Source organism: Phalacrocorax carbo, chromosome 1 (assembly GCF_963921805.1).
Source record: "Phalacrocorax carbo chromosome 1, bPhaCar2.1, whole genome shotgun sequence".
Classification (NCBI taxonomy): domain Eukaryota; kingdom Metazoa; phylum Chordata; class Aves; order Suliformes; family Phalacrocoracidae; genus Phalacrocorax; species Phalacrocorax carbo.
The window spans coordinates 29,044,406-29,054,104 of NC_087513.1; the positions used below are offsets into that span (position 1 = coordinate 29,044,406).

Sequence of the window (9,699 nt, forward strand, 5' to 3'; positions counted from 1 at the left end):
TATCATATGCTAACTAACAGTAGGATAAAACCCACCAAATTATCCACCAATGTGGTAAAATCATGTCAGTGAAGGGGTGGGGAGCAACTGGGAAGATGCAGTTACAGTGTCTTGTGCATATGCAATTCTTATTATTCTGAAAAAGAAAGAAGAGAAAGTTGGAGGAAATTTATTTATAAAAATCCCTGATGAAAAATATATTAATTATCAAAAAGGTCTCAGCCAAACACTCAGACAATTTGTATTGCACATCAGACAAAATATCCCAGCTATTCAAACAGGCAAGGCAGATGAGAATAGGCTTGTGGAGGTTGTCTCACTGACATGCAGCGTTCTAGACAAGCAAGTGAACATGCTACTAGACAAGCAAGTGAACATATTACACAACGACCTACGCAAACTACAAAATGATCAAAGACTGCTTCAATATCATAATGTAAAATTGTAATAGGAAGGCAGACAGGATGATAAAAAGAAGCAGATCTCTTTGAAATGTGAGTCAAGAGAAAAAAGTGACAGGCTCATAACATTTTCAGATGAGGATTTAAGATTATGGCATCTTCCGCAAGAACAATGTAGGAAGTGAACACCAAAACATGCAGCTGTTAAAACAAGTTCTACAAGCTATATAACTCCGCTGTTAGAGAACTTGGCTAATTCCAGAAAGGAAGATATCCAAGGACAGAAGGATGGAAGGCCTAATTAAATGGAGAGCAATACTGCTAAATAAAACCTAAATTTCAGTACAGAAATTGTCGTCTCCTATAAAAGAACAGCACTGGGCTCCACTGATATCCCAGCAGCAATTTCAAAAGCAAGAAGCCCCAGAAGCTCATTCTCTCTTGGTAGTTTTGTGATGAACAGATACAAACTGAATTTTAACAGAGTTTTGCAATTGCAAAACCAAGATCTGCCATTCCACCAGTTTTTAAAAACTGCCGCTTGCAGCACTGGCTGTGGGAAGCCTAATGCAAGATTAAGACTCCAGCTGCAGGAAATCATGTGTTTTTATTTAATGTTAACTACAAAACTTCTCTTTACCCATTGTTGAAATACAGGTTGCAGGAAGAACAGTTTTGTCCTTCAACTGGAAAAGTACCCAGGTTCCAGTTAACTCCTGCCAGTGAGGCTGGCTGATCAGCTATGCTGTGATGAAAAGAATAAAGGCAGAAGCTCTGTAGGAATGGACAAGAAACTGTCATGAACAGCCATGAAAAAGACAGGCCAAATCACTTCACAGTGTGATAAAAGAGAAAGAAAAAATAAATAAATAAAGACAAATAAGAGAAAGAGACTCAGCCAAGTTACACTGGAAAAAGCGAAACCAAAATCACTATTAAACCATCTGTGTGGAAAATACGCTTTTTCATACAATGGAGGAAAGTTGCCATATGATGGCTGCCCCACAAGTCATGCAATTTCTGCGGTTTCAAAATAGCACCTATCCTCCTGATAAAATCACCAGTAAGATCAAAGGAGAAGTTGGGCAATTTCCCAGTTTTTGATGGATTCTCAGGTTGCCTACATCTTACAGCACTTTTATAATGCAAATCTCTATCCTGAGACCTAACAAAACACGAGGTAGCAGGTTAACAATGCTTCTAGAAGTACCAGAGGTATCAGTTTGGTCCTACCAAGTTAAAACAGTCTAATATATAAACACAACACTATACAAGATAGACAGCAAAACAAAGCTGCAGGTTTAGTATTAGGATCTACTAATTTCATGCTAAGTAACAGACACTTTGTATTAAGCAGAAAACAAAGTGAATAATCACTTTCATGACCGAGCTTATAGAGTCAGACCTGCAGACAGATGTAGAAGTATAAGCTGCTTCTGCACACAGTCTTTCGTGTCCGCAAGCACATGATTCAAATACTTTAGGATGATAATTGGTTACTTTTCAAGATGACACATTATGTCTTTGATAATCATTCTGAATATCTCTTGCTTGCCTTGCTAGTGAACACTGGCTCAAGCCCAAAGTAGCCACAACAAGAAATCAAAGCAACATGAAAAGTAAATATTTACAGGCACATGTACCAAGGAAGCCAAAGCGGGAGGAGGAGATAAGTAGCAGCAGGTTCTCTCTCAGTGCCCGCTGGTAGGACGCATGCTGTAAGCCACATGAGGAGGCAGGTCGCCTGGCCCACAGGAATTCCAGCATATACAACCGTGATCTGTGGCAGGAAGCAAAACTCCAAACAACTTTAAACAAGAGGATCAATTTCAGCAGTTCATATACTACCAATAACTGAAAAGTGGAGACAACCAAAAGCAATTGGATGTTTATTAAAAAATGAAATATCTTTTGTTCTGCTGAGAACAGCAATTTACTTCTGCCGTGTATTTACTTTGTATGCTGGGCGGTGATTTGCTGGTGTGTGCAGGGAGGGGTGGACAGAAAAAGTGGTCATGTTTTTACAAAACACACCTTAATGAGCAAATGCTTAGCCTTAGCCCAATAGTCTTTCTGTTTACTCATTATGATCCTAATACAGTTCCTACAGAATAACATTGCATCTATAATAGGTAAGACTTCTATTTATGTGTTGGGTTTTGTAGGTTGGGGAAAGGCTTTTTCAATAGTTGTGGGATCTTCATTTTTCCACATTTTAAGCTTTAAAAAAGGCCAATGTTCATAATCTTTGGCTTCTGTGGAATCTTTATAAATGTTTTTCTGCAGTTTAGATGGTATTGTGAATGATTCCCTTGCATAGCTTCACAAGTTACCCCATATGAGGAACAGAAGAACAAGTTAAGAAAACGATAAGAGAAGTGCCTAGGGAAGACAGCGCTGCACTGTACATTACAAAGATCAGAGGGAGCCCAGAAGCAGAACTAGAAAAAAATTGTGTTCACAACATGCATCACAGTGCAGAAATTCCCAGAAAACTCAGATACCATCATTGTCATTTTTTAAATCAAGAAAGCTGGGGGGAAAAAAATGCAGAAGGGGCCTGATAAAAGTGCAAGCTAACAAGTCGCTTCTATGGAAAGATTTTATTGAGACATTTGACCTTAAACAACAGATACAGTACATCTCTAAGTCCAGTCAAAAGACTATCAGTCCTTGAATCCAAGCCACCTTCATATCTGCTGAAGAAATCTAATAGAAATGCGTATTCCATTTCCTTCTGTGGAAGGAATTCACTGAAACAACCAACTAAACAACGAAGCTTTCAGCCTAGGCAAACACAGAAATTGTGTTGGGGAGAGTTTGGAGCAACATATCCTTCCCAAAATATTTATCGTGACTGAGTAGTAAGGATTAGGTGAGAGAAGTAAAGGATGCATCCAAAACACAGAATGTGACAGACAACAACCCTTACGTTTGTACATACACAATACAAATCCCTCAGTTTCATTTGCTGTCACCTCTTGTTGACTGGCAACCTTAGTAAACAGAAGTGATAGAACATGTTTTCTTGGTACGTTTATCAGGTTTATGAGTGTAAGAGAGAGCACCAAGAACAGAAACCAAGTGACCATTTTCTTAGAAACAATATTGAGAAAAATTGCAGTAGTGCTTTTAATAACGAACTGAAAGAAAACATGGAACAAATAAGAAATCTGCCTGGCAACAGAGAGAAATCAGAAATCTTCAGGATTATTCAGCCGACTAAATGACTTGGAAGACCGTTCAGAGAAGCTGAAACACTGACATGCGTGCTGAACCTGATCTTACTCTACATATATGACTGATCAATAAACTGAGATCCTGTACATGGAGGCTTTTTAAAATCATTTTGGTAATACTTATGACACTCCTCTAAGAAGCATGTTGTGAGCTGGTGCAAAATTTGCTCATCAGCATACCGAGGATAAAGAGGAGGCCTCAGCTAGTGCAAGCACTGCAAATGAAATAAAGACAAGCCTTTGTGTGGATGCCTGGCATATCGTTGTAAGTCATACAGTATCTCGTATTGTCTTTTAAATGTCAGCTATTAGAACAAACGGTTCATGTGAGAATCTCTGTTTTCTTGACTTTTAAGTTATTTTTACTACTGCTTTTTAAGGAAGCATTTAGCCTCTGTGGTTCCAAAGAAAACTTGAAAATAAAAATTGTGTTCTCAGGCATCTGACTACTGGTCTGTCATCCAAACTCTGGATAGTTGTAGATCATACAGTAGTAGATCAGTGACCTCCATGGTTAAAGATATTCTAATATATAGCAGTTCATAAACATTAGTACATACGGATTTGTATTTCTATATAAAACAAATCTAGACATTACTCTAATTTGTGGTATTCTGACATTTTGTTTACTTGAAGAAGGAAAAATAACCCAAAGCAAAACATGAATTACAGTATGGCTAAGTCGGGAATTACAAGGTCTACAGAAGGGATGATGAAGTCTTTGTCTGTGTCATTTGGGAAGCACACATCAACATAAATTTTGCTCTTTCCTGGGTGGCTAGACTCACAGCGTTACTACCACCCAGGGAAGTCCAACTTCTACATGCTTACATGCGATATTCCCCTGATGCAGTCTCTTCCACTAATCTAAGTGTTGTATGTGATTCCTTCTGTGTGCAAAAGCTACAGGGCAAACTGCAATCAATGTGTAATTTGACTTGATGCCCTTTGAGTTTCCCAGTACTCTGAAACAGGCAAAATCACTTAGAGTAGCTGATTCAATTTGTCAGGCAGCACTGTGTGTAACGTGTATCGGCCCCAATTCAGCTGTAACAGAATAGGGTGTCTTGTCAGTCCATCAGCACACTGGGTTATTCACAGGAGCCGGTCAGAGCAGGATGTGAGCCATGAGCACTCCAAGCAAGAATATTTAGTTAGAGAGGAACTCATGTGCATGTACAAATATTAACAGTTACAGCTACATTGCAATACATTTTACAGAGATAAATTCAGTGACTGTAGATATTGAAAGGAAAGTCCACAGGACAGGCGCTTTCCCACATTCCTCACTAAAACTCTCCAAAGGAACAAAGGGATTCTCCCTTTGGCTGTTTTTTAACGTAATTTCCAGTTTTCCAGGCTATCACCTCTCAGGAGGTTTTGCAGGTTTGGTTTTGTTTTGGGGTTTTTTCGCTCTCAAACTGCATCTGTCCCAGCACTCTGAGGTACATTTCTGAGAAAGGAAGAGGGAGATGCAGGTTCCTCCATTTAATATTGCTTTCAATGGTGAAGTTTTTCATACAAATCAGCAAAGTCATGCCACAGCAGACTGCTACTCTGCCATCAGACCTTTATACATAGTGTTTGAAATCAGCTTAACAATAGAAAATTATAATAGAACAAACAATGCATGTCTGTTGTTTAATATATTAATGTCAGGAAATAACCATTTGCACTAATTGTATCTACATGTGAGTGATCAGTTCTGTTGTTTACAGTTTAAATGTCCATTAAAGAAGTCTATGTATCGGTATGATATCCTTAATTCCAGGATTTACCTGACGGCTATGGTAATATTCATACAGGTAGGCAGAGAGTGGGCCTATGCAAATGCGGATGCACATTTGTAATTCCCTTTCATAAATAATAGTTTTATAAAATATACAGATATGGTGTTTGAGTTACATCCCAGGATCGTATCTTATCTTCTATTTGAAACACACTAGAACACCTTTGGCCTCTATTGAAAACACAAAAAGATCTAACCTGAGAAAAAAGTGAGATATCCTACATTTATTTAAACCACATACTACAATGAAGATTCTTTTATCAAAGACGCAGGAGTACTTACCTTTCCTGATATGCTATTTCTTGAAATATCAGGATCCTAGAGAATTACCATTAAGCCTCTAGACAGCATGTGCTTTCCCTGATTGTCTCTTCTATTTTTTATCTGAGCTCAGAATTGGGCCCAAATAATTCAGACTCAAGGTTTCAACAAGCATATTAAGCCAAGCAGCACTGCATACCCTGTTTCACACATAATTAGTAAAAAATCAAGCATCTGAAATACAGTTGGCACAGAATACATCACAAACAAATTGCACCTTTCCCATTTTAATTTTAACAAAAGGCTTCAAAAAGTCTTTACACTTTTGTGCAAATTGCCTGCCCTTTGTGCGCCAGCATCCTCGCTGGGGTGCTGATAGCCTGCTCAGGGCACCTACAGTCAACAGGATCTTGCTTTTCACTACCCTGATTAAGTAAGTAATGTTCACTTCCCGGGAATCCCCCACGGAGCGGCAACGTTCCTACGTGCCCAGCCATAACACCAGTAATGACTGGATTCTGAGAGAATTTGAAAACCTTCCTCAACACGCTTATTTCTGGTTTTCAACCTATATTCAAAGTGATACTTTGGCATTGTTATGTGATTTTTGACAGGGTTACAGTAAATTCATCATGCTAAACTGAAATGTTTCTGGCAGATGTCTACTCTGCAACAATCAAGCTATGTGTACAGTAAAATGTGACAACCACAGTGCTACTTCTAGTTGTAAAAATTACACATACAATACTTTATTAATGCTAACTGGGAGCACAATTATGCAGTATATTATTTATTTTTCTCATTAGAAATTTTTTATTGCAAAAAGTTACTTCAGTATGTTATATGGAATTAAAATCTTAAAAATCTAGTCATCAGTCAAAAGTTGTTATTGGTAAAAAGAAAATAAACAACCCTATGTGCTAATAAAAGAAGAGTTTCTTTTTCAACCCTTCAGACTTTTCTTCTTAGTCACTATCAAATTATTTTTTCAGTCATTTCTAGTTTTCTTCCCGAAGGCTACCCTGGAACAACAGATTTAGAAAGCTATTCAGTGGAAAAAAAACCATGAATCATTAAAGGGGAATACCATAACTTTTCCAAAAGCAAACATTACAAAACAAGAGACAAAGAAGTATTATTTATTTTGAAGGCAATCTAAACTATACATATTTACGAAGTCAAGCTTAAATCACACAAAACAACTTGTTCCATTAGTAGTAGAATTAATTTTCATTCATGCGATTTTAGTCTCTCAGCTTGATTCCCCTACATTTGATGAAATGTGAGCTTCCGCTGTAGGATTTTTCACAGTTAAACATTTTTAGTAAGTCTCCCTTCTGTGAATTCTCGGACAGCTTATAAGAGCTGAGCAAATTCTGCAAGTGACCCCTCAGTAGGGTAAGAACAGGCCCACTCTGTTAGGTTTGGGGTTTTTTTTAAATTGCTCTCATTTTTCACCTGGTTTAAATGGGACCAACAGGCTTAAAAGTTATTAGAAAATGGACAAACACAAATGAAAGCGTATACATCACAGTGGATTATTAAGCCCTTTTCTCTCTGGAAACCAGGCTAGGTAGAGGGGAAAATTCATTTCTGTCATTGGAGAAATCCCCATATGTCTCAAAATATACTCTAACAAACTACTTACGATTTCCATAGGGGTTGATTTTCATTTTATGATTTGACTCCCACAAGAACACCACAGAACCGAGGAAGTAGCCTGAGGGAAATAAATAAATAAATAAATACACCTAATTGTATAGTTTGTGAGTTAAATTTCTCCTGGAGTAGGGGAATGCAAAACTATTGCTGAATCAATGTAACACAGCATTGTATTAACCTCTAACTAAGGAGCTAAGGAGCAGGGAAGTGAAATATGCAGTAAAGTCTCTGCACAGGCCTGACCTTTCCACCTGCTCTGTAGTTTCCTGCATTGCAACATGTGGAAGGATAGCATACAAAAAAAAAAAAAAGCCAGTACCCACTTCTTTTCCCTGGCCCAGAGGAATTGGACCTTCTAGCTCAATATTTTTGCTCTTTTAACATTTCAGAGTAGATTTGTAATGGTTATGATGAGCCTACTGACAGCTCACAACACACAAATCCCAGTGGTCCTCTGTTTAATACACCAGAATGCATTTTGTCTTGTAAATTTTCCATAAACTTCTATATCACAGATGAACTTTCATGCTCTATTTCGGTGTGAGCGGACTATTTATCTTAACACTGCTGCTCATCTTCCTTTCACAGCCCATTTTATTAACTTTTTTATATTAAGTAAACTCACTTTTTATCTATGATGTTTATTTTACAGGTAATTCATCTAATTTAAAGTATTTTCTTAGGGACTTCAATTTAGCTTTGCCCTTGAAATTAACTTTTAATGTGTTTTACATTTTTGCAATAGAAATTAATCTTTATTTGAATTATTAGTCCAGAACTATAACCTACATTCACCATATTTGAATGTTGGTATGGGAAACGTGTGACCACCACGTTATCCCAGACAGCTACCGTGAGAGAGGACATACATCTTTGTGTTGTGGAGTCCCTGCACTAGAAAAAAAAAGCACCATTTTGAGTTCATTTCAATAGATTAGACACACATACTGGTACTTCTCATGCTCCCACCAGTAGGGGAAAGGAAAGAAAGAAAGAAAATACCCACCAAATAAAACCCCAACCCCCAGAGATGTTGTAGAACCTGTTACAGGAAGACAGCTAAGGAGCAATCCACCTTGTAGACCCAGGAGACCTGTCCCTGCTTTATCCGATGCACATATCTCACTTGCAGAGCACGGGTCTGAAAATGTCACTTCCTCTGAATACAGGTGATAAACAGCCCAAAATACTGCTACTTTTCTTATACGCCCAGAATATATAGAGATATTACGCCAATTAAAGTTTTATGGAAAAACATTTCCTTCTATTCTTCTTAATGTTTGACTAAAGTAAGAATTCTGTGAGCCCCACTCAAAGGATTAAAATAATCTATTATTGCTGCTAGACAACAAATTCATAAGGTATTACTGCACCACCTCATCTAACCTCTCCAGCCTTTTAAAGGTAAGTGTATCTTTCAGAAGTTCACATTTAGTTGTGAGCTAGAACTATCAAGAGGTGTGTAATCAAATGCTGCGTTTGGTAGTTTGTTCTACTTGTTACCATATTGACAGTTACATTCTGGTAAGAAATTGGACATCAATTTTTGTTTGGCCTTAGATTTTAGCTCTCTCTGCATCTCTCTGGCACAATAAGAACAGCTGCAGAACACTGTAATTTGTGCCTCTGAAGATACCAGTAGAGTGTGATGAAGTCACATCTCAGTCTTCTGCTGGATAAACTGAGTAGAATAAGCTCTGGAGTTGCCTCCTTCTAAAACAATTTTATGTCTCTAAGTCATTTCTGTACCTCTGTTTTGGACTATTCCTTTTTTTTCAAAACCCGAAGGTCAGAAATCAGTGTTATGAAACAGGTTTCCTAAGAACACACTCTTACCTGCTCCCACTTACTTCATTACCCATTTAAAAATCGAAAAGTCACCATGTAAGTCCACAGCATTTCAACTGAGAACCATTGCTCAGTATGTTCTTCTCATAATCCTCAAGCCTTTTCAATATGTTTAAAATTAATCCTTTTCCCATGAAGTAAATTCTAAATATTTCCTCTCCCTTCCATTTTGTCGAAAAACATTTTCTCAGAATAGGTCCATCCTACCAGGTCCAGATTGCTCTAAATAAGCACCTTGCAACAAGGTATATATTTAATTCACTGTTCCATCAACTATTGATTCATCTACCAATTCTGCTAGAAATGCTTCCAGATCATTGATCAAAATGTTGAATAGTGGCAGGCAGAACCTCTCTAAAATCACCCTTTTAACAATTATTTCTTTTGACAACTGCTGTTGGAGACCTACCAGTTACTCGGTTTCAGTCCACATCATCTGCATATATGAACGTATAATCTTGCAAATCAGGATGTCATACAAGAAAGACATCGAGGTGCT

General features: G+C 37.7%; 1 long non-coding RNA gene across 1 annotated transcript; it reads right to left on the reverse strand.

The window, feature by feature from the left end:
* Positions 1-508: 508 nt before the first annotated feature.
* LOC135312582 (uncharacterized) lies at positions 509-8,895 on the reverse strand. The gene is made up of 3 exons (XR_010372189.1): positions 7,531-8,895; positions 7,339-7,410; positions 509-5,093 (listed from the first exon to the last, which is right to left on the reverse strand). It is a non-coding gene; the product is annotated as an uncharacterized LOC135312582 (long non-coding RNA).
* Positions 8,896-9,699: the final 804 nt, after the last annotated feature.